Below are 25,499 nucleotides of genomic sequence, written 5' to 3'. Positions count from 1 at the left end.
CGACGTGGGATTCGATCCCGGGTCTCCAGGATCGCGCCCTGGGCCAAAGGCAGGCGCTAAACCGCTGCGCCACCCAGGGATCCCTATTAGCCAGATTTTAAACAAACTTGATTTTAAATCACCTTGAAAAAAGCTCCACGTTAAAGCTCAAATTCTCCCATAGTTATTCAGAAAATACTTGAAAAAAATAAGGGATAAGAAACTAAAAGGTAGTCTTTCTTTCCTCTAGGAAACACAGAGAATCACTTATATCTCAGCCAAATATATTTAGAATATTGGCAGTTCAAATTGGCATGATTGACACAAGTAGATAACACTCAAAACAAACCCAGGGCTAGGGAAAATTGTATCATAAGCAGTTTTGTGATCCATTTTTTTTTCTTCTGTAAAACAGGTAAGAGAATGCTCAAAGATATCACACATAGTCATTTACATACAGTATCATTTTATGGAATTTTCCAAGGTGTTAATTAAAAGTTTTAATTAATGTTAATCATCTGTCAATTTCATGGCAATCTCTGTTCAACCATATGCTTCTCTTTTACACCTGTAAGTTTTTTTAAAAAACATTACTTTAAGTTGTTTTACTTCCTTAACATGATATTTGTATTAATATTTAGGAAACAAAACTTCTGCAATCCTATACAGCAATCTTCAATAGCTCATTTATGTATTTTCTAACTTTCATAAATAAGGTATGAGTATGGAGGATTTGCATGATTATTATACTTCCAAGAGAGGACCTAAAAATCTTTACTCTTTTTAAAAATACTGTTATTCTTTTAAAGTTAAACTCATTTTATGCACTAGAAACAATTCTGAGCCAGAAAATTAAGCATGGTATTGCATCCTAGAACAAACCCTGAAACAAAATTCCATCTCATTAAATCACTGTACAACTTTTGCTATCTTAATCTTTCTCTGGTTCATATGCTTTTACATCCCATCTTTCATTCATACGTTTTTATTAATTGAGCACTCAGAAGTACTGGGCATATGCAATGAATAGAATTTATTGCAAATATTTCTCTCCTCAGTGAGCTTACATTCTAGTTGAAGGAGGCAAGAAAACTAAGAAAATGTATAATAAATCCAAAATGGAATTAGGAGATGAAGAGAAAAATTAAGCAGGATGCTGAGAAAGGGAAGGGGGGGTGGTAAGTGAATTCTTGAGGAAGGGTGGAAATCATACTCGTGAATGGTGAATTTTGAGAAAGGGTGGCCAGGGAAGGACTCACTAAGAAAATACATTTGAATTAAGGTCTAAAGAAAAAGAGAGCCATGAAGATATCTGGAAGAAGAGTATTCTACGTAGTAGGGGGAGCAAGTGCCAAAGCCCTGGGGTGGGAAAATGTGAGGAGTGTTTAAAGAAAGCACATCAAGTGCGGATGGACCAGACTAACAAAAGAAAAGGTATTAGGCTATGAGATCCTGAAGGAGGGACAATAACAAATTGCGATGGCCTTGTAGGCACTATAATATCATGGATATTGATCCATGAGAGAAATGGAACCATCAAGGCTTTGAACAGAAGGGAAACATGATCTGTCTACATTTTTAAATGGTCATTCTGTCTGTTAAAAATTTGCTAGAGATGGGCAATGGTGTTAACAGGAACACCAGTCAGGAGGCTACCAAAATAATCCAGATGAGAGAGGACAACTGCTTAAACTCCAGTGGTAGCTAAGGAAGTGATAAGACACAGTCAGAATTTGGATATATTTTGAAGCAGAAAATTCAAGATTCCTGAGAAACTAGGATATTAAAGAAAGAACAGCATAAGGATGGTTTCAAGGATTTCACCTGAGCAACTGGAAGAATGCAGTTGCCATAACTGAGATGGAAAAAGACCTTAAGAGAAGCCAGGTGAAAACAGGAGCTCATTTTTGTGCCTATTATATTAAATTGCCTATTAGACATTTACTGACTGATGTCAAGTAGGTAGCTGGTTTAAAGTTCAGGAGACAGCTGGTGTCCAGATATATATTTAGAAATCATCAATATACATATGACATTTAGAGTCATTAGACTGGATGAACAAAGATTTTTGTTTTGATACAAATGAGAGGAGGTCCAAGAATTAAGCCCTAGGGCACACCAAAGTTTAGAGATTACAGTGATGAAGATGGACCAAATAAAGAACAGAAAGGCAGTTGCTAGTGTGTACAAGAAAAATCAAGAAATGGAAGCCACCTGAAAAAGGTTTTATGAGGCAAATGTAAATGATAGTTTCCAATATCACTCATGGGACAAGTAAGGTGAGGACTAACAAGTGACTACTGGCATAGTAACATGGAGGCCACTGCGGACTTAAGCCAAGAGTTGTTTCAGTGATATGATGAAGGCATACAAACACCTCTGTGCTTTTAAGGAAAAAAGAAAGGGAACAACTTGGAGGGAAAAAATTTATGTAACTTTTCCAAGCAATGCTTTCAAAAGAGTATTTTTCCCCTTAAAATGGAAGAAACAAGTTGGTGGGTTGAGGGGAAAGACCTAGCAAATAGGAAAAAAAATCTGATAACACAGGATACAGAAAGGAATAGGACTGTAGGATCTTGGGCAAAGGTGGAGGAGTCAGCCTTTCCTGTGATTAGTGACTCTTTATACACGGAAAGAGGAGAAGGCAGGGGATAAGTAAATGCATGGGTGCATAGCTACGGTGCTAGAAGTTTTGAGAATCCTCTTCTTGCTCATTTAACTTTCGAGAAGAAATGGAATGTAAGATCATGAGCTGAGATTATGGATGGGAGAGGAGGCATGACAAGTGTAACAAGTGTGAGAAACAAAGGAGAAAAGTGGGCTCAACTTGCCACAGCAAGCCAGCCTCTCCTTCACCAGTGGGCCTCAGCGAATGTTACTTCTTTTCTAATGAAATGGGTTCTCCTGGGTCATCATATAGATTCTTCCCTTCTTATCATTCAGATTTTAACTCCAATGTCATCTTCTTCCCTGATCACTCCAACCAAAGCAGATCCTTAGAACTACTCTCTATCATTTTATACTATTTCTTCTTCTTTATTAATAGTTTATTTTGTCATGCTCACTAAACTGTAAGCCCCTTGAGGGCCAGGGCCTAGTTTGTTCACTGCTTTATCCTCAATGCTAAAAATAGTACATGGCACAGTAAGAACTTGATTCACCAATTAATGGACTATATTTATTGCTGAGACTATATACAAGAACACTGAAACTAGTCATAACCTGGTTTGGGACATGACTTGAACTACCTCTAACTATTTCACTGAGACAACAATTCTGTTTTTAAATTCCAACAAAAAATACTACCTGTAATGTGGACTTTACTGCTGCATTTCTTTTCATTTTCTCTATCATAGATTATTTTTGTCTCTTTAAATGTTGCTAAATATAATCTAAAGAAAATAAAGGGAATTTTCTGACATTCTGTAAAAAACTCAAGTCACATTTCCCCAGGACCATATTCAACATCTAGGTCCAACTCTTCAACTCAGAGTACCTGGAGGAACCAGACATGAACACTTAACCAACTAATTTCTCAGGGGATCTAAATATCCTACTTATTTCTTAAGAGAAAGCTATTTCTTCGAGAGAGAGTGAGTCAACACCAGTTGTAGTAAGTGTAAATATCAATTATTTTAGAGATAGTGAATTAAGTTTATATTATTTTAAAAGTTACTTTTCCTTTAGGGCACATTACTTATTTGATTCAAATGGATGACACTAGCAAAACATTCATTTACAAAAAGCTATCCTCATCACACACATCCCTAAATGCAAGTTTAATAATTTGTATCATTTTTGTTTCATTTCAGGGCAAACATAAAGAATAACCTCCTTATGGCTCATTATGCAGCATTTTTATGAGAAGGAAGCCAATGAATTCAAGAGGACGCTGTGTGTTAATATAAGCCGTGACTAACACGCTCTCTTCATAGCCATGTCTCAAGATTGCATTTACACAAAGTGGCAGAGTTGGCTCTGCTGGTTTTGAACTGTACTTCCCCTTTTATGGAAAATATCAACAGGGATTTTTTTTTTTCATGGCTGGAGGTCTTTTCCTCATCTAAATATTAAAGTCTGATAAGTCTTTCCAACTTACTGGAGCATAATCATGCTTGCTACTTGTTAATTAGGAGCAGAGTGATAACTATTAAAAGTTGAAAGAGTTTCCTGGTGGTTGCAACAAGTTTCAACATGATCCCAAGCTTTGTCAATAACCACAGGGGAAAAAGAAAGCAAAAGGAAAATGCCTATCTAGAGTCCTTCCTTTCTCAGAGAAGGGTGAATGCTACTGCTATTATATCCCTCTCATTTGAAAGACATCTTAATACCCAAGGAGGCCAAATGGTGGACCCCGCAGTGTTCATGTTGGAGAAGACAGCCCAGTCAGAGAGCCAGGAGATCTGGGCTCTATGATCAATTTTCCTACTTATTTATGGGACTCTCAATTTCCTCCAATGGGTTTGGAGGAAGAATTAAAGATGTCCTAGTTCTAAAATTCTATTTCTACCAGCCAATTTAAAATCTTGGAGAAACTTTTGCAAAACACTCCCCTAAGCCTGGGCATTATAGTTCATCTTTTTTGCTAGGCAAATACTCAGTATTTTGATAGCTAGTATTGATATGCCACTTTTCAATGACAGAGTGTTTGAACTCTTACATACATTATCTCATTTATACCTCTGAGCAGTCTTGCAAAATACGTTGTAACTATTTCTTTCACAAGCTAGGAAAGAGAGAGAATGAGGAAGAAAAGAGATCAAGTGACTTGCATAAAGTCAGAATGGAGGTACCACACCCAGAAATACTTGTCCCTATCACTTCACTTGAAATTATAACTCCTCAGTACAAGCCCACGTCTAGACACCAGATACTATATAGAGAACAGAAACAAGCAATAAATAGAGAAAATTATTTTTTTAAAAATCCTCTGAGAAAAGAAAGATTACAAATGGCTCCCATGAACTCAGATAATATATCACATTACTTTGCCACATTGGGTTTTTTTTCCCCACCATTTAATTCACTGTTCTTCAGAGAAGTCAGTCTAAAATAAATTTGTCTGCAGTGGCAAATTTCCTAAAACAAATATTAAACATGGCTACTGGGATTTCTGTAGCATGTTATCAAAATAATGAGTTATAAATACTTGATTTATATACCACATACCTATTAGCAAAAAGAAAATATACACATCATCCCCTAGGCCTGAACTAAAATTTATATTTACATTAGTCAAGAAAAAGAAAAAGAAAACAAGAAGCAGAATCTTAAGAGAGTTCAAGTATAAAGGTCACAGAAGGTACTGTCAACACTCAATGGTACCGTCAGAAACTTTATTCCAAACTGTAGAACAACCAAAATGAATATAACCCAAAAGCAGACCTTGTGGGTTTTTCCCCCCAGGGGTTATAACTTGCAGGATGAGTGCCATTCCAGCTGAAAACGATAAAGTTTGAACTTTACCAAAGGTATACAGCATATAAAAAAGATCATAAACCCATCACCAAAAATAATTGTAAGTCTGGCTGCACTGCTGCTCTGCATTTCACCAAATCAAGGAATGAACAACTAACATCTATTGGAATGTTACAGTTTACAAAATGTATTCAAGTAAGTGACTCATTTTAATGCTCACAAAAATCCTATGAGTTAAACCCAATTTTACAGGTGAAGAAAGGGAAATTCAGAGAAATTAAGCCGCCTAAGACAAGAAAACACAGTCGATGGCTTTAGATTGTCTCCCTGCAAGGCTATTTCTGAAGCAGCAATACAAAACCAGGTACGGTATCTTATAGGACCAATGAGCGCATATATTTAAGCCATTAAGAACTAGAAGTAGTCTAGTAAAAAAGAATACATAGAACTTTCCTAGAGAGGCCATTTTTAGTGCCCTTCTCCACTCAATATCCAATATGTAATAAGAGCTAATTTAGGTTGGGACGCCTGGGTGGCTCAGCGGTTTAGCGCCTGCCTTTGGCCTAGGGCGTGATCCTAGCGTCCCAGGATCGAGTCCCACATTGGGCTCCCTGCATGGAGCCTGCTTCTCCCTCTGCCTATGTCTCTGCCTCTCTCTGTGTCTCTCATGAATAAATAAAATCTTTAAAAAAAAGTTAATTTAGGGATATAAAGTACAAGAAAAACAGAAGGGAGAAAGGAAGGACAAAGGGAGAAACACAGAAATAGAGGAAGGATAAATTTCCTAACTTAGCAAAATAAGTGTATTTTCTTCTCTGGACTAAAGATAAGATAGTAATATGCAATTGTATAGGGTAGGTTAAAGAGTAATGTCTTAAAATTTAAACCAATAACATGTAATTGAAGTTTACATCAAAAATATTGAGATAAAGAAAACTGTTAAAATCTATTAAAACTGCTAGGATCTCATTGTACTCTCAAAGAAGTTGTCTATGTAAGGTCATGGCATTACTATGGAGGTAACAAAAATTATTAACAAAGCCAAATCAAACTTAGTTCAAATTTAAAGACACTGATAGCTATTCAAACTAATTCAAACTTTATTTTTAGGATACACGCTAATTTGAATTTTCCCCAGTAGTCAACTCACTAGGAAAATTTGTTCTATTTCTTAACCATCCTCAAGAAATGGCAATTCCCTAACTAATTTGAGTTTTGAAATTATATGCAATAAAATAGCATTCAGCTATTTTCTTTTAATCCAACATTCTTTGTTGAACCTGCTTTTGCTTGTATCAACCCTTCTAATATTATTCCTGATAACGGTGCAATCCAAGGAACTCTGAGGGTATCAAAGTGAGGAATTTGGACATGGTGTATCTAAAATCCCTCCAAAATGAAAATGATATGATTTGGTGAATAATTGTTTTATTATTAAATAAATCTCCAAAATCGGGATGCCTGAGTGGCTCAGTGGTTGAGCATCTGCCTTTGGCTCAGAGTGTGATCCTTAAGTCCTGGGATGAGTCCCACATTGGGCTCCCCACAGGAAGCCTGCTTCCCCCTCTGCCTGTGTCTCTGCCTTTTTCTCTATGTCTCTCATGAATAAATAAAAATTTTTTAAAATCTCCAAAATGAGTCTTTTAAAATGTGTTATTATGTAAGGCAGTCATGAAATTATATATATAATGTACATATATATAATGTATATATGCATACAAGTTAGTCATGAAATTATCCATGTATGTAGATATATATATAATTTCATGTCTAACTTAAACATATATGTATATAACTGTGCATGTTTCTTACTATTAATCTACAGAAATGATCTATTTGCAAGCAACTGCACCAGTCCGCAAGTGCTCAGCCCAGTCTTGAAGAGCCAAAAAATAAACTGGGATGAAGAAATTCCCTGAAATAAATTTTATTGTTATGAAAATTGAGGTAACCTCTGCCCAGTATTAAGCAGGAAAAACGATTAAATCTACATTTAAAATATTTAGGCCCTGGAAATACTGAATTATAATCTGAAAACCCAAAAAGACATATTATTTTTCCATTTGAACACCTTATCTTAGCTCAGAATTAATGGTTTTGAAAGACCACATTTTTCATAATTTGGAAAGAACAGGCACACCAATCTATAAAAATGGACACATTTTTGTACGTCTGTTATAATATATGAACACAAAAAGCCACAATACATTGTGATTATGCAAAGTATAACTTACAAGTTAATGTAACATATTTTAAACCTACTTTAAATCTTAACAGGCAAATAAGTATGGTCCTTCAGGAAACTGAACTTAAGGAACTGTGTACTCATCTCCCTGTTGCTACTATTGCTTAAAACACTTTTGGAACTTAATACTTTTCTAATCCTCCAATTAACAACTGACTGACCCATGAAAACAGATCTGTTAGTTGAGTGCCATAGTTTGTACTGCCCTCCACACCCATTCCCCTTTTGACTACCTGCCTATTTTATTTACCAAACTTGGCTCAAATCTATCTTCTGACAATTTTGAAATATAAAGACACTCTTCAAAGTTAGAAAATTTGCCCACTGAGGTCATCAACAGAATAATGCTGCAGGTTTGCTCTATGGCAGCTCCAATGGAGATGCTCCTGGAATATTCTGGGCAATTTCAGTATCACTGGAAGATGTATATTGCTTGGAAAGTGACTATGCTGAATTCAGATTCAACACTCCTTTGAATAAAATTTTTGTGTTTAAAAAACTGAATCAGTTTCTAGTCATCTGATATATAAATATATCTTAATAAGTAAAAATACAAACAAAACATTTTTAGGCATTCTATTTCATCCAGACATATACACTGAGGATCAACAGCTTCTCTAAAAATGTGGGATAAAAAAATAGCCCAAATTAACATGAGGATTTTTGAGGCAGAGGAACTACTTAAACTGACAATAAAAGATGAACAAAGTGATCAACTTTAAGTAAGCCTTCTGAGAGGAAATATCAAATGAAAGAAATGTAAGTAGAAATAAGGGATCCCTGGGTGGCTCAGTAGTTTAGTACCTGCCTTTGGCCCAGAGCATGATCCTGGAGTCCCAGGATCGAGTCCCACATCAGGCTCCCTGCATGGAGCCTGCTTCTCCCTCTGCCTGTGTCTCTGCCTCTCTCTACCTCTCATGAATAAATACAGTCTTTAAAAGAAAAAAGAAAGTAGAAATAATATAGCTTGTTTAAGATAGAACTCACTGAGGGGACGTCTGGGTAGCTCAGTGGTTGAGCGTCTGCCTTCAGCTCAGGGCATGATCCCAGAGTCCTGGGACTGAGTCCCACATCAGGCTCCCTGCATGAAGCCTGCTTCTCCTCCCTCTGCCTATGTCTCTGCCTCTCTCTCTCTGTGTCTCTCGTGAATAAAATCTCTAAAAAAAGAAAAAGAAAAAGATAGAAATCACTGAGGTCCTTTCCCTTTCTGTATCTATTTAAGGGGGTACATCCTTTTATCTACCTAGTACTCAATTTATCTCTCTTCATCTGACAAATTCATATTACTCCAGACAACCAAAATATCTAAATTTGGGTGAGTAGCATATCCTCTGCTGTCCTATTCTGAGGTCTGGCTACTTGTAATTCAATCCATCATATTTGAAATTACATCTAGAACCAGAAGATTCTAATCTATTGACTCTTAACAAGAACACATGACTCAAACAACTATGTAAAAGTCAATGGAAAAATAGGGAATAATATATTGAGATAGGCAGAAAAGACATTAGTCAGATTTTGCATCAAGTCTATATATCCTTTATTTTTATTTTTCTTAAGATTTTATTTATGTAGTAGAGAGAGTGAGACAGAGAGATCACAAGTAAGGGGCGGGGGGGGGGGTGGGTGGGGAGGGAGAGGGAGAAGCAGTTCCAACATCGGAACCAAACCCAGAACCTCGGGATCATGGCCTGAGCCAAAGGCAGATGCTTAACCAACTGAGCCATCCAGGCACCCCAAGTTTATATAACCTTTAGATTCCCAAAGAATATGGACAGTATTGAAAGAGACATTTTATCTGGATGCAGAGTATCAAACTTGCTGAAAAGAGGGGACAAGAGAATTACGATGGGTACATTTCTTTTTTTTTTAAGATTTTATTTATTTATTAATGAGAGACACAGAGAGAGAGGCAGAGACATAAGCGGAGGGAGACCTAGGCTCCCTGTGTGGAGCCAGATGCAGAACTTGATCCCAGGACCCCGGGATCATGACCTGAGCCAAAGGCAGATGCTCAACCACTGAGCCCCTCAGGTGCCCCACCATGGGTACATTTCAAATTTTTAGTGAGATTGTTTACCTGAAATAAATTCACCAATGATGTCCAGCAAAACAGATAAGTTTCATAAGACTACAAGTAAAACAGATTACTATTAAAAGTGTCATTATCAATAAAAAAGACTAATAGTCCTTCAAAGTAAAACTACCATCTTCTATATATTCTAATTCTCAATCTGTTCCTTAATGGTTTCATGACGAAATAAAAAGTGGTCGTTTGTAAAAGCACTAGATTTGGAGGATACCAAATGAATTACACAGTTTTCAAAGTGAATATTCTGAGTTCACTAGTAGCTAACCAGAAACCAGATGACTTCAAACTATTGAAAAATCATCCGTAATGCTCACAAAGGATTTAACAATTTCAGTGAATCCTTTTACTATACTCTGCACCTAAGATTTCCATTACAGCATAACTTTTCAATAAGTTACCACCTAAAGTTTTAAATAAACTCTTTTTCCTTCACACCTGTGACACAGAGATATATTTCTAGGTTTTATTCTTTCTATTCCAAATTAACTCTTTTTAAAAAAAAACTGACATAATGAATCTGATATTCTACTGAAATTAAGCAGTAGTCATTGCCATTTTGCAAGCAAGGTGTCCAAGATAAAAAGATAAAGTGCCAACCCCTTAAATGTAATAGAGTCACTGTTGACTTTGGAACTCAGAACCTCTAGATCCTGGATATGGAGATAATTCGATGTTAATTTCTCACATATATAACACAGTTTTTGCTGCTACATGGAGCACTGGCTCCTTATAACAAATACCCTACAGATCTTTAATTGCTAGTTAGGAAACATGCTTTTCCTAATCATCAAGTCTCTTTTAAATATTATATTTTTAAATACTCATTTAGGGAAACTAATGAGATAAGAAATGAGAGGATAAAGAAGGTATGTTGTTTTCAAAATTAAAAATTTCAGGACATCAGTCCAGCAGGCATAAAACAACATCAAACAAATAACTAGATAATCAAACAATAAAAGCAAACTAGAAATAATATGAAGGCTTTTTTAGAAACTATTATTGCACATATGCAATAATTACTTCCATCAAGACTTTTATTATACATTTGTTTTTATGGAATCATAATGCACAAGTGAATGCTATTGTTTAAACACATTCACCACATACCCCATAACAGAATATGATGACAATATGTATTAAGGATAATACAGAAAATGTGGCTAAATGCATTCTGTGTTATGGTTCCATAATACAGCATGCAAATGGTTCTGACTAAGCAGACACAGGAGACAGCCGTTAGTGCACACGCTGTGAATGTATATTATGAATAATGCATAAAACTTGGCTAAATCCTAATGAGTCCATTGACATCCTATGGGGTCCAAAGGAGGCTCAGATCCCAAAGCATGGCCCTGGCACATTTCTATCCACCAATCATTATAAAAAACAATACCATGAAAACAAAGGACATTAAACAACATGAATGCACTCTCATTCTGGGTAAAGCTTTTGAAATAAGCACAAAAATTAGAAGAAAGTTTGAAAGGAGAACTACAAGTCCATCTTACATCATCACCCCACTTACAGTTTTTCAAAATTATCTACTGCAATTTAAATAGGACAAAAGCTGCAGTTGAAGGTTTGATGTTATTTCTTTTCTCTGGTTTTCTTCAGGGAGCTGCTATTACAAGGAAGATCTAAGCAATCCCTAAGAAAAGTGGCCAAACTCTTAGACCATGGTGGTAGAAAGTCTTCCTGCTTTGAATGAGAAATGCTTATGAAATGAATTATAGCCAATTAAATAAGGAAATAGATATAATGTGTCTGAAAGCAGTCTTTATGGTAGAAACTCCTTAAAATTCTAGTTTTTACACAGCTTTTTAAAGAATCAAAAAGAATGCCATGAGCATATCACTTGCAGCGCATAAAAAAAAAAATCAGTATTTTTTTCCCAATAGCCATTAAATAGTCCTTGAAAGGAGAAACTATGTCTATTATCTCTCCCTAGATGGGTGTACCCCAAGATGAACACCTATACGAACATGTTCAATGTGTTCACTGAGCCAAAAATGCAGAGCTGAACAAGCTGTGTTTGAGATCCAGAAATTAAGTATGTGACAGAAGCCTGTGCACCAAAGCCTCTCCTTGGAGTAGGAGTGGGAATGCAAGGACAGCTGCTCCTTCGTGGTGCTCCCAGAGGCGGGTGGGAAATGGGCACTCTGGGAACACATCCCCAGAGAAGAGTGAAGAGGCGAGGGCTGGCCACTTGGGGAAGCGGCAGGCCAAGAAAAACCCTGCACTCTCAGAAAACACACAAGAGCCAAAGGCTGAAGTGGGAGCAGGAGGTAAAGTTCTGGGGAAGGAGTTCACGGATTTGCCTGGCTCCCTGACATTCTCCCATCCGTTCACCTGGTACAAGAACCAGGCACAGTCCAGGCAAAGGCTGCAGCTGGAAGCTGCCACAGAACCTAAAGTGTGGAAATGTAAAAATATCTCCATCACTGAATTGTAAAACCGCAGGTCATTTACCATCCACATTTGGGTTCAAATCAGTTCCCAGGCGTAGTTCTAATGGCAATTTAGCCTATATGGTGTGAAAAGAAGGCTTGCTGCAAGACCCCTTCTGCAAAATAATATTGCTATTATTTTCCCATCCCTAACTGCCAGAAGAGCCAGAAATTCTAACTCTAATAAACGTTTATGAAAAACAACCCTTCATACGCTTCTATTTAAAGTACAAATACTCCTGGGTATAGTTAAGTAAAAAAAAATAATAATGATAAATTTGTATTGCTTTCTTTTGTGAAAAGAACTAGGACAATAAGGGAGCCTAGAATGTTTGGGCTAAAGATGGAACACACTGTCAGATTAACTTTGCTTGCTTTTCCAGTTGGACTGATGCTGGCATGACCAGGGATTCTGTGGTGAGGAATTAAGACTCTCATCAGACTCTTAAAAGTTTAAAACTTTCCCAGTACCATGTTATTATGTTTGTATTTACACCTGGGTAAGCGCTGTCACTGTTGCTAGAGCATGAAGTATGAAAATCATACAGAAAAATAAAGTATCTGTTATAACCACTTCTGCTGTTTTCCCTGTTCTAAAATTTGCCTCATAGCAAGTGCAAGAGAACAAAGTTCTGTTCCCGATATAACAATTCCATAAAGCTATTCTGCTTTTGAAAACCATTCTCCACCAGGACTTGTCCTAGCTACTCTATAAGCAACTGACAATCGCTTCACTCCCCAGTATTTCTTCACCCCTCCCAGATGCCACCAAAAGAATCACAGAAAGTCTGTCAGTAGCACTTTGTTTCTCAGCAGGACGCTGTACTGTTTGTGATATCCATTTTGATACAAACCTAAATTAGGCCTCTGGAAATAGGTAATGCATAAAAAGAAGCATTTTGTGTCACCAAATTATTATTATAGGTTACTGTTAACCCTTGGAAGATAGAGGTGAGCTCTGCAGCTCCCCACTGAGGTGACTATTTGTCATGAAATCACAGGCCCTACCTCAAAAGATGTTTCAGGTGAGCTTCCGATAAGGTAAACTATCTGGTTGACCTATAGGATTCTGATAGCTAGTTTAAGTGGGGAAGCTATGAGAAATGCCAGTTAAACAAAAGGATCAGCACAGCATGTAGAGCCAGCAGTCGGCTAGCACAAGTTTAACAGCTGACAGAGCCTAGAGATGGAGGGAAATGAAAACGAATCAGGATATTTTACTATCAGACAGATTTAAGAGCCTTTGAAAGTTCTCCCCACAATGACATGCAGAGGGGCAAAAGTTCAGAGCTACAACTATTTTTTTAAAGGTTACTTGTGATAGAACTATTAACTCGTCACGTGGAGCTAATAAATTAGAATATAATAAGTTGAATATTGAAAATGCTGAATATCTCTTCATATAGCTCAGATGGTAAATAAATTTTGTTTTCGAAATTCCTTGCATATAAATTTAAATTTCTGGTCCATAATTAAGATTCACAGAAATCTAAGAACTGACCCTAAAAGTATCCCAGCATTATAATCCTAGCACCAGTTCTTGAAAACATTTGGCATTTGACCTTTTCTAATTTAACCTCTGTAATATCTGATTCTCTTATTCTTCTTTCTTCATCACATTAAAATAAGCAGCATTCACGATGTTAATAATTATAAACACAACTGAATTCGAGAATCCAATCAAAGACTACTTTCTATTAACCTGTAACCTGAAGGAACCACACAGAACATGCATGACATCTTCTTACCTTTTAGTCCAACTCAGATCACTTTCTGATTAAAAATTGTACAAGAGTCATCATGTCACACAATAATAACAGCTTTTTCTTCTTCATGCATTTTTATTCTGTGTTTTGGTAAAAATTATCACATGTGCCTGGCTTATCTCATTAAAATAAACAGACACGACTGAGTTCATATCTCTTGAGACACAGTAAACACAATGCAAAATGTAATTCCTCAAATTGGAATAACATATTTACTGAATAAATAACTGAATAATTAAAGCTTCTTCAAAGTGAGTATCATAGGCTTATGGTGAAGAGCAACAAAATTATTCTGCAACTGGTATCATGGAAAAAAATAGCTAATAAGAACAACCAAAGTTTTATAAGGAGTTTAGTCGACTATGGATACCAGCCAAATTTTGTAGCTGCACCAGAGCTTTTAGCTGAGTTGCTAAATTTGAAGGCAGGGTAAATGTTCTTCTCCCCTTTCCTAGACACAACCCATAAAATAATAGGTTCTTTTTAATGTCTAAGAATGCTGTTTAAGTCTCATTCTAGTCAGCAACAAGATCTTCAGTCTCAAAAAAGCCTAGTCAATCGCAATAAGCTACAGTATATAACATTTTAACATCAAAAGTCCTAGAGTCCCTCACTTTAGAGTGAGGCCATCATCCGATCCCAATACAATCTCACTCAAGGAATTCCGACCAGCTAATCGCTTGGCATCCTCAGGATATCCAGATATCATCTGAATTCCAGCTACTGAAATTAAATCCCCTATGTTTCCATTTCCTAAAATAATTCCTCAATTCAAATATTCAACAGCATTACATCTGGTCATAGTTAAAGCACCTCACTGTTGACAAGGCACTTTCTTGAAAGTTTCTGCAGGCTCTGTGTCACACATCATACATACCTGTGAGGTCCATTCCCAGGGAAGTTGCTTTTGCTGTAGCTTCCTCCTTAAAAATATTCCTACACCCATGCTGATTTTGTATCTGTTCAGTTCAAATTTAGATTCATTGGTACTTTTCCATAGTTACATTTCTTGCTCAGTTGATATGTCCTTTTATTTATTCTGAAGTTTTCGATGTAAGACAAACAGGAATACCACCTTCTAAAATTACTACTATCCTACCATCCTCTGATGGAACATTAGTGGGAAGCAATATTCTCCAAAGCTATGAAGCATACACTGCCCTAAATTACATTGCAGTCGCTGCCCTGAGCTCACACATTTTTGAATAGAAAGGCTCCCAGGGATCTCTCTGTACTGACTGCATTTACTGCTTTAAAATATTTTTAACCCAGACGCTGAAGTGCCAGCCTTGCAGTTCCTCATGCTAATCCCAGCTTGGGTGGCTGTTCTTAAGGGAAAGCATTCAAAACATTGTAACAGTGCATCAACTTTGACCCTTTTCACTTAAACATGAGACTCTTAAAAAAAGTTTGAATTCCAGAGGGAATCACTGAACTTTGACCTGCTTAAAATTAGTTTTGTTTTAGTGCCTTCATGGTGACTCAACAGGCCAATTTTCCAGACACTTAAGATGTTTCTGCCCCCTGAAGATTCCAGTTCAAGTCCACAGCTATGTTTGCTGGTCAGATCAGAACACTTTGTCCCAGGGTTTCAAGCAACAAATTCCCAGATCTCCATCTCTTTGCCAGATGTTGGCATTAGTTGGTATTAAACTGGATCTAAACACACACATACACACACACACACACACACACCACACACCACACAATCAGAGGGCAGGCTCTATTTTTCTTTTCTTTTTTTTTCACATACAGCCTTTTAGGAGACAAAGTTTTCCACTCAAAATTCGGTCATGGAGAAATGTTTATCAGGATTATATAAACATTACTTACTAGCATAACTCCTACAAGAATAAAACTCCTAACTTTTGGTAAGCAGTACTATGCTACATTTATAATACAAGCTTTCTGAATCTACTTTTCTTAATAGGGAACAAAAAAGCTATGGGGATTTTATGTTCCAATGTATTACAGATTTTAAATTCTTCAGTGAACAATTATATGGCAAATGAATATTATCACAATATTAAAAATTCCTTCAATGGAATTTGAAATTCCTTTTGAATTTCAAAATTCTTTTTGAAATTTCTTCAATGGAATTTCAAAAACAGTATTTGTTGTGAAAAAACTCATAGTAATTAATAGGTAAAATAAAGTCACCAAAGAACTAAAGGTGTAGTACAATTCATTCAGTTTTTGTATCTCAAAACGGCTCCCCATTTTAGCTAAACTAGTTTTTGCAGAAACAAAACAACACTCAATTATATTAATGCAATGTAAGATGCCTAAAGAAGGAAGTAAATATTAGTCTAGAGCAATTCCTGCATAAACTCTGTGCTTTAAAATTTTTAGACTAGTCAAGGAGAAAGGCATTCAGGAAAAGAAAACCCATTTAGTACTACAAAGCCAGAAAAAAAGAAATGTTATCACAGTTAGTTAACCGGGATAAAAGAAAATGTATAACACAAATTAGTCTACAAAACTTACATATCATGTTAAACAAGAAGACTTTACTGTCTCCAAGACATTAGTTAGTGATACTGGAAAGTAGCGCAAAAGTAAATATGAGACCTTCATATTCAAACATTGCTTTGCACTTAAATCTATCAATTTTCCAAGAGTAACCGATGACATTCTTGAAATGCAGGCATTAATGCCCAAAGCTGAAAGTTAGAAGCTGTAGGGTACAGTGTCACAAAAACTGACCATAGAAAAAAATTTTTGAATTATTTCCTCTCCTATTAAACAGCACTAATTCCAAAACACAGAAAATAAAAACTACTCACTGAGTCTCTCTGGCAATTACTTTCATTTCCTACCCATGTAAGAACAAACACAAAAAAAGATATTCAGATAGGATAAGTGGTGAGCTTTTGGATATGTACATTACCACTTCATTTTTATTTTATTCATAAACCATTTGACACATAACATTGCATGAGTGGTACTGACTGGCCACAGATTCCTTAAATTAAGAAAATATTTGGAATTCAATTACTTTACATTTCAAGCACATGTAACTGGGTTCTTTAATGAAGATTAAGAAAACAGGCATTAATTGTTTTAAAAACTGAGACAATTACTTATGTGAAGTCAACTAAAATGAAAATTTCAAATGATACCAAATCATACCGCCAAATAATATGAAAATAAGTATGAATTATGTAAGATGCTAGTGAAAACACATACTTAAAGATAAGACAGTGAATGGTAGTACTTAAATAAAATTATACAGAGACATTACTATGTAGAGACCATTATCTGAAGAATCTACCAACATAGGATTAGTACTCTAGTTGCTTTAATCCTTTAATTGTCTTAACAATAAAATATGCAACTAATTGTGTAAAGTATTTTGGCCTTGCATTCCAAAAGACATATTTGCATTTTTCTTTGTAAACATTGTAAAAACTATTATACAGTGTTATTAAAAAGTAATGTGACTGGTTTTTATACAAAAGTACTATGTCATCTAATGTGACTTCCCTTCAGAGTGGTCCCCTTAGAACACAACTCACCCTAAAGATCAGCCATCAGCCACAGACAGTATTTCTACCTCCTTCTGAAAGTGCTTTCTAAGTCTGTAACACACACACATGCATACACACTTCTAAATATCCTCAATGGTGACAAATTTCATAATTTGAAAGTCAATTTTAACCATTTTCATCATTTCAGAGAGACATTTATAGCCAACTCTGGTGAATAAAAAAAGGATGATGAATCTTGGTATAAAATACGAATAGAAAGTAATGAGATGGATGTTTTAGTCAGGCTTGCAAATGATTCAAAAGACAATTCTGAGAGGAAGTTTTCCAAAATGTTTTGAACAAGGGCATCATTGGAATCAGGGTTTTGCTTCTCTGGGTGACAATTTTGAAAAACAACATTAATATGAATGCATAAATTATAGCACAATTGTTGTTTTTAAAAATCAAACTCGGTACTTTTCACTCATACTCTGCAAATATGAAATAAGCAGATATGCATTTTCATTTAGATGATTATATATGTACGTTCTGAAGCGTTCTCTGGGAAAACTAACCCCAGAGGTAAAAGTAACTATATAATCCCGTTATATACAATATAAACTTAACTCTTGATCTTTCAAAAACGAACAAAAATCTTTATTTCCATAGTCATATATTTACATCCAACCCCAATCTGTGGGCTTCTATTAACTTTTTTCTCTCCTATATACAGTCAAAACCTAACAAGAGCTCACTGTGGGATTATGCACAAAAACTGCAAATTTAAACAAGGTGCGATCGTATACTTTTTCACACATTATTGTATCATGCTGCACCAGAACACTAATGTATGCACAGTTCCAAAATAGCTTGGGCTATTACTGCACAGGCTTGAAAACTACTGAAATCCCAATAAGAGCACTTTTCAAAAACTGTTCCTTCATTATTGCACACTAGTAAAGGTTGCTTTTGCTATTTGTATTTTACAATAGAAAAAAATACAGAAATGTCTATGATATTGCCTCATAATTCTGAGGTTTTACTTATTAGACTCTTTGTAGTTATAAAAGTCGTTTCATCAATATAAATATGACAATGGGACTCAATACTATTTAATCGACTCAATTATGGAACAAGTGTGCTTTTTTCCTTATGCTGCCCTACTTTCTTTTAAGTTGCATTTGAATTATTGATGAAGTTGCAATAAAGCATTTCTTTGTTACACATAGTTAGAAGTAGAGAATGTTTCATGGTTAATTTTTAGACCGATAGTGATAAAATAAACACACTTGTTGTCCTTTCAAAAAAAGTCAATAGCATGGTACAAGCTTAAAAGATTGACTTTTCCTTTTTTTTTCTATTGTCTTGAAAATATGTTGTGCTGAAATCATGAATATAACTACAAATATAAAAGGAGAAAATGGTAAGCAAAGTACACTATAGGAAATACAGGTCGTCCAAGTCTTCCTGGGTATTAAAAAGATTTACACCTTTGATAAACTTAGGTTCTGTTTTTTGTCAAGTATTTCGAGGACTTATTTAATTGTGTAACAGAATGAGACCCCTCAAAACAGTATAATTTTGAGGGGTCTCATTCTTGGGGACAGGGACAACATTTCTTATTTAGACTTCCTAACCACTACATAACTGATGCTCCATCCATTTCATCTTCCAAACAACAGCCAGAATGATCTTTCTTTCTTTTTAATTTTTTAATAGACTTTATTTATTTGAGAGAGATAGAACAGGAGTGGAGGGGCAAGGCATAGGGAGAGGGAGAAGTAGGCTCCTGGCTAAGCAGGGAGCCCCATGAGAGATGCAATCCCAGGACCCCAGGATCATAACCTGAGCTGAAGGCAGATGTTTAACCAACTGAGCCACCTAGGTACCCCCAGAATTATCTTGTTAAAATGCAAATCTGAATCCTTTAGTTTGCTCTTGCTTTTTTGATAAAAACCCCAGATCCTTAGCAATATCTACAAGACCCTACATGAGACAACTCCTGCCTCCTCCTCCAGGCTCATTCTTTGAAACTTTTGTCCTTCTTCTCTGTGCCCCAGCCACTCTGGTCTCCTTAATTCCTCAATATTGCAAGCTGTAGCCCATATCAGAGCTTTGTTTTTTATCTGTTTTAAGATTTTATTTATTTATTATGAGAGACACACACAGAGAGAGAGAGAGAGAGAGAGAGAGAGAGGTAGAGACACAGGCAGAGGGAGCAGGCTCCATGCAGGGAACCTGATGTGGGACTCGATCCCAGGACTCCAGGATCAGGCCCTGGGCTGAAGCCACCCTCAGCCAACCGCTGAGCCACCCAGGCTGCCCCACATCAGAGCTTTGTAAATGCTGTCCCATATTCCTTATTCACCCATACCTTCTCCACCTAGTTCCTTCCCCTTACCTCTCTTCATATCCCAGGCAAAATGTCTCTTCCTCCTGGAAGCCTTCTATGACTTCCAAAATAAATCAAGCTACCCTATAATATCTCCTTATAATTTCCTATACTCTTTTGCCATAATGCACTTCATAGTAGTTATCATTAATACCATAGCACAACTTTCTTAGCCAACCTACATTCACCAAGTTACCAGAGTCATCAATGTGCTCCATTCCTTCTCTGAAACAAACTATTGACAATAGCACCCTAATGGCAAAGGGCTACTCTGCACAGCCGCATCCCCTCACTCTAACCACTTTAACTGCCTGTTTAATCCAAGTCTGTTTATGTCATTTCAACTTCTTATTGTAATTGGGTAAATTCATTAGATATTACATAACTAATAAAATATGAGGGCAAAATGTTTTTAGTGGCACTAGATCAAATGTTTTGGAAAAAATAAAGGCAAATTATTTTTAATAACCACTTTATAAAACTAGAAAAATAAAACAAATCTACACAAAGTCTGCATTTAAATTCCTTGCCAAATGCCTTTAAGTTTTCCTGCCATTTTTAGTAAATAAAAAAAAGAGCCATAAAATATATATATCATGGGTGTAACTTACCCAAGAAGATGACAAGGATCATCACTCATGGACCTACACATCAATTAACTGGCAAATTCATAAACAGTGAAACACTGATACAGCATATTGTTTAAAATACTCAAATATTTAAAATAGATATCATTTCTTTAGTATTCTATGCTTATATGATTTTTTAAGTTAATAGTCCAGCTACCAGTCATAATTATAATGAAGAGGAGAACATCCCTCTATTCTATTTGTTGACACAATTAGATGATTAACCTCCATCTTTCTTACTTGACTGGAAGCTTCATAAGGGCAGGGATCAAATCTCTTTTGCTGATTGTAACCCCATTACTCAACATTTGTCACATGTGACAAAGAATAGATTTGCAATAAAAACATTTTAAATGAGTAAATAATGGTTAATTTTAAATGAGTAAATAATGGTTAATATTAGCCAAGCTTAACAACATTGTTTATTTCAAATTATTACGATCAACATGCAAATAACTGTAAGGAGAATGAGAGCAAGTATGAATATAATCACCTGGAGATTTCAAGGCGCAATAAGTCAAGATAATACATGCCTAATAGATCATCTGTATGTACATTAAAAAAATCTTGATTTTTAAAATTATTTTTAAAAATAGCATTCTCTAGCACAGGGAAGCTTCTACCTTTTAATTTACAAACTATCTTTAAGATAAATTTTCCTTAGGAATCCAGCCATGATGACCATATCCTTATTAAGACTTCTGTATAGTAGTTCCAAATCTGGCTACCTTTTAATTTTATCTATAATGAAGAGTAACAATAATGCTACCTGAAATGTATTTGCCCCTTCCTTCGAGAAATTCAAAGCAATCAATATCTTATAAGCACACTGGTAAGTATAAAAATGAGAACACAACTAAAATGAATTTGTATTAACAAAATAAAAGATATTCATAAGAAAGCTAAGCTATTTGACATTGAGACACAAAATGAATCTGGGATAATTCCTTTAAATTGGGCTGAGTTTTGTCAGAAAAAATGATTATAAACATTAAAATTCCAAAAGGACATGAAGGAACTTACTACACTTATGAGAGGTTTTATATTTTCAGGTTCTCTATTGCTGAGATGATATAAATAAAGGTATCTTTTAATGATTGCACATAACTGATTTATAAGTTTATGAATCAGAGAAAAAAACAAGTAAAAGCATTCTGAAATATAAAGCAGCATATGGGTCATAATTATAGCCAGATATACACAGAGGTAATGGGGTCAGTGTGGTCCCAACCTTTTAGTTAATTTTGAGGAATTGTTAAACAGGAGGAAATGCTAAGTCATTATGACCCTAGCTAGCACACACAGAAACACACACACACACACACACACACCCTCCATGATTTTTTTTTCCCTCTATGATTTTTAAAATATTTTAAAGCATCACAACTGTATTCTAAAACCTAATCTATTTTTTAATACTTGGGAGTTCATATGATCTCATTTAAATAGTTACATGGGTCAAACTCAAAAAATTGTCAAAATCTGTCTGCAGTGTAACCTCTCCCAATTTAGTACTCTAGAAATATAGGACAGAAGTCTTCAAGGTGGATACAAAAAATAATAATAATATACTGGCATGCTAGAAAAAAATTACATCTATTTACATTAGTTGTCCTATAGATATCTTTTTCCCTCTTTACCTCATCCCTTTTTAATTTCTATTTTTGGATGTTTAAATAGTAAAATAATCATCTTTTTATTGATGCTGTATTTACATGACCTAAAAACTTTAGGAGACCAGTGAATTAGGTGCCCATCTGGGAAACTGTAAAACCTAAGCCTAAGCCTACACTCTTGTCCACAAACTGGGCTAGAATTCCTCCTCTAACCAATGAATGGTGACACCATTACCACCATCACATGGCTACGTCCAGTCAGTCGTCCTACTTCCAATTAAAATCTTTCCTTGGCCTCCTTCCATAAAGAAATTTTATCAAAAAAAAAAAAAAAAAAAAAGAAAGAAATTTTATCCAAAATTAGAAGTTCAAGATGATCCACGACTTTAAATATTTTTCCCTATCACCCATTTTGCCCATACCCTCTTCACCCACCCCTCTGACAATCATCAGTTTGTTCTGTTTTTATGAGTCTGCTTTTGCTTTTCACTTGTTGGTTTGTTTGTGTTTGTTTTGTTTCTTAGATCTCACATATAAATAAAATCATACGGTATTTGTCGTTCTTTGTGTGACTTATTTCACTTAGAATAATACCTTGTAGGTCCATCCCATGGTCATAAAAGGCAAGATCTCATTCTTTGTTATGACTGAGTAATATTCCATTGTGTATATATACCACATCTTCTTTATCCATTCATCTATTGTTTGACACTTACGTTGCTTTCATATCTTGGTTATTGTAAATAATGCTGAAATAAACATAGTGGTACATATTTCCTTCCAAACTAGTGTTTTAATTTACTTTGGGTAAATGCCCAATAGTGGAATTACTATATCATATGCTATTTACATTTCTAATTTTTTGAGGAAATGCCATACTGTTTTCTGCATGTTTTTATGTTTTCAACTAACTATTAATAGATTGTCACTGAGGCCCTCATTTCACAACAGGAAGAAGTTCATGCTAATGTCATTCTCTCTCTTTTCTTTCATCATTTTGTCACACATTATAGTCTCATATGATTCAGGAAATGGATTACGGATTACACTGTCTAATTTTTAGCTAAGTTAACTCTCATTAAGTGGACAAGTATTTTAAAAAGACTTTCTACAAGGGGCGCCTGGGTGGCTCAGTTGGTTAAGCATCCGACTCTTGATTTTGGCTCAGACCATGATCCGAACGTCATGAAATCAAGCCTTACATTGGACTCCGCACTCAGTGGGGAATCTGCTTGAAGATTCTCTCCCTCTGCCTCTCCCCCCACTCCCTACCCCTCCCCTCAAATAAATAAATAAATAAATGTTTTTTAAAAAAGATCTCCTACAAAATAAAAAAAATCTAGGATTTTTCAGTAATACTACTAATGTAAACATAAATGAAGGGGATCCCTGGGTGCCTTAGCAGTTTAGCACCTGCCTTTGGCCCAGGACGTGATCCTGGAGTCCCAGGATCGAGTCCCACATCGGGCCCCCTACACGGAGCCTGCTTCTCCCTCTGCCTGTGCCTCACCTCTCTGTCTCTCATGAATAAATAAATAAAATCTTTAAAAAATAATAACTAAAGAAACCATAAATGAACATGGGAAAATTGCAAAACTGTAGCTCACAGACCACTGCTAATTTTTAGCCATATTTCAAAAACAACCTGTAAGAATTCAAAAAAATAGAGAAATTCTCTAGAAGGCTGGGTTTAGAGATGCTGTGGTATGCTACCTGGTAGTCCTCATTTTCCAGCTGCCAGGAGTGTTGCCTGCTGAAGACTCACATCAAAGGCCCTTCCTGCGAACTGTTCTCATCCAAAGTTCTACTCCCTCCTCAGAGGTGGCCCCTATCCAATACCAGTGTGATGTTACAGAGGCCTGGCCCCTTTGCCTCAGTTCAGGACATCTCTAAGAAGCCCTCTTGTTCCAGAGTGCCCCACAGATTAGCTGAAGCCGCAGGTGTGGTTCAGTCAACCTCTCCTGAGGCCCATCTTGCTATTCTCAGCCCCTCAAAAGCTCTCCCAGTAAACCCACTTCATACGAATCTACAGGTCAGAGTTGGTGTCCAGGGAACTCTGATGTACTACCACTATTGCTTCTAATGTCATTGAAACAGAACCTTGCTCTAAATGTTTACTGTGACCTGATTATTAGCTAAAGTACAACACATGTACATAAATTATGAATGTGTGTGTACATGCACACACAAAATTGTGTACTCTAAAAATTTTACTGATGGGGTACCCTTAAAGTATTAATATGTCACCAAATATGCAAAGACAGCATTTTAACTGCTCTCTTAAGGAGCCAGATTTCCATTTTTTGACTGACACATCATTAGTTCATTTACAAGCAATGCAGACCATGTTACTCAACACTATAAGGTTCTCTCCATGGCTTACTAAACAGAATCTGGTACATATGAATCTATGATAAAAGAGACCACCCTAGGGATGCCTGGGTCGCTCAGTGGTTGAGTGTCTGCCTTTGGCTCAGGTGGTGATCCTGGGGTCCTAGGATCGAGTCCCGCATCAGGCTCCCTATGGTGAGCCTGTTTCTCCCTCTCCCTGTGTCTCTGCCTCTCTCTCTCTCTCATGAATAAACAAATAAATTATAAGGAAAAAAAAAAAAAAAAGACTGCCCTAATCTGACCACTGTCGACAATCACAGCCTCGTCTCAGCCGGTCTCTACCATGCTCTACTGACACCAAACAATCTGTAATTTCACAAACACACCATGTCATTTCTCACCTCCTTGCCTTTTTCCTTATGTTGTGCTGCCTGCTTGTGATACACAACTCCCTTCTCAGAGCACCACTCCCTGCCCTACTTAGCTTAACTCAGAGCCTTAAAAAGTCCAGGTTTCTGGGAGCAATGTGCCCAGGTGCTGATAATAAAGGGGTTACAATATCTGCAGAAATTTTAAGAAGCATAATATAACTAACCAAAAGTCAATGGGATTTTTTTTTCATCTGGATTTCCTACAATTCTAAATTATGTAAATAGTAAAATGGTCCTTCCCCACCAAGGCTGACTGCCCCTAAGACCCAACCTGGATGTTCCACTCACCTGTTTTAAGCCTTGACTCAGGAATGCCAGTAAACACTGGACAATCCCAGTAAAACTTTAGGTTTGAATATAGATCATTATGAACTCAAAAAAAAAAAAAAAACCCAAGAAGTTGTATAAAAAGTAAAAGCAATAAATACATGATATTCTCAGAGATAAACAATATTTTTTTATTTTAATTTATTTATTTGTGAGAGACAGAGAGAGAGAGAGGCACAGACACAGGCAGAGGGAGAAGCAGGCTCTATTCCATGCAGGGAGCCTGACGTGGGACTGGATCCCAAGTCTCCAGGACCACACCCTGGGTTGAAGGCAGCTCTAGGTAAACAATATTTACATAATCAATGTAACTGTTTCCTGAACTGATTTAACACTCCCTACACTTACAAAGGAAA

General features: G+C 36.1%; 1 protein-coding gene across 9 annotated transcripts in view; it reads right to left on the bottom strand.

Moving 5' to 3' along the window:
- Positions 1–25,499, bottom strand: part of SOX5 (SRY-box transcription factor 5) — a 1,002,640-nt gene that overhangs the window by 953,404 nt on the left and 23,737 nt on the right. For 2 of the 9 annotated variants that reach the window (XM_035707445.2, XM_025455371.3), the window contains exon 1: positions 14,825–15,308. The exons of the other annotated variants lie outside the window; for them this stretch is intronic. The gene's annotated coding sequence lies outside the window, so the exon portion shown is untranslated. Of the gene's footprint in view, positions 1–14,824; positions 15,309–25,499 lie in introns of those variants that run through there. 9 annotated transcript variants of the gene reach the window in all.

This window comes from Canis lupus, chromosome 27, assembly GCF_003254725.2.
Source record: "Canis lupus dingo isolate Sandy chromosome 27, ASM325472v2, whole genome shotgun sequence".
NCBI classification, from domain to species: Eukaryota; Metazoa; Chordata; class Mammalia; order Carnivora; family Canidae; genus Canis; species Canis lupus.
Note: the sequence above shows the minus strand (reverse complement) of the source record. Positions and strands in the feature narration are given on the sequence as shown.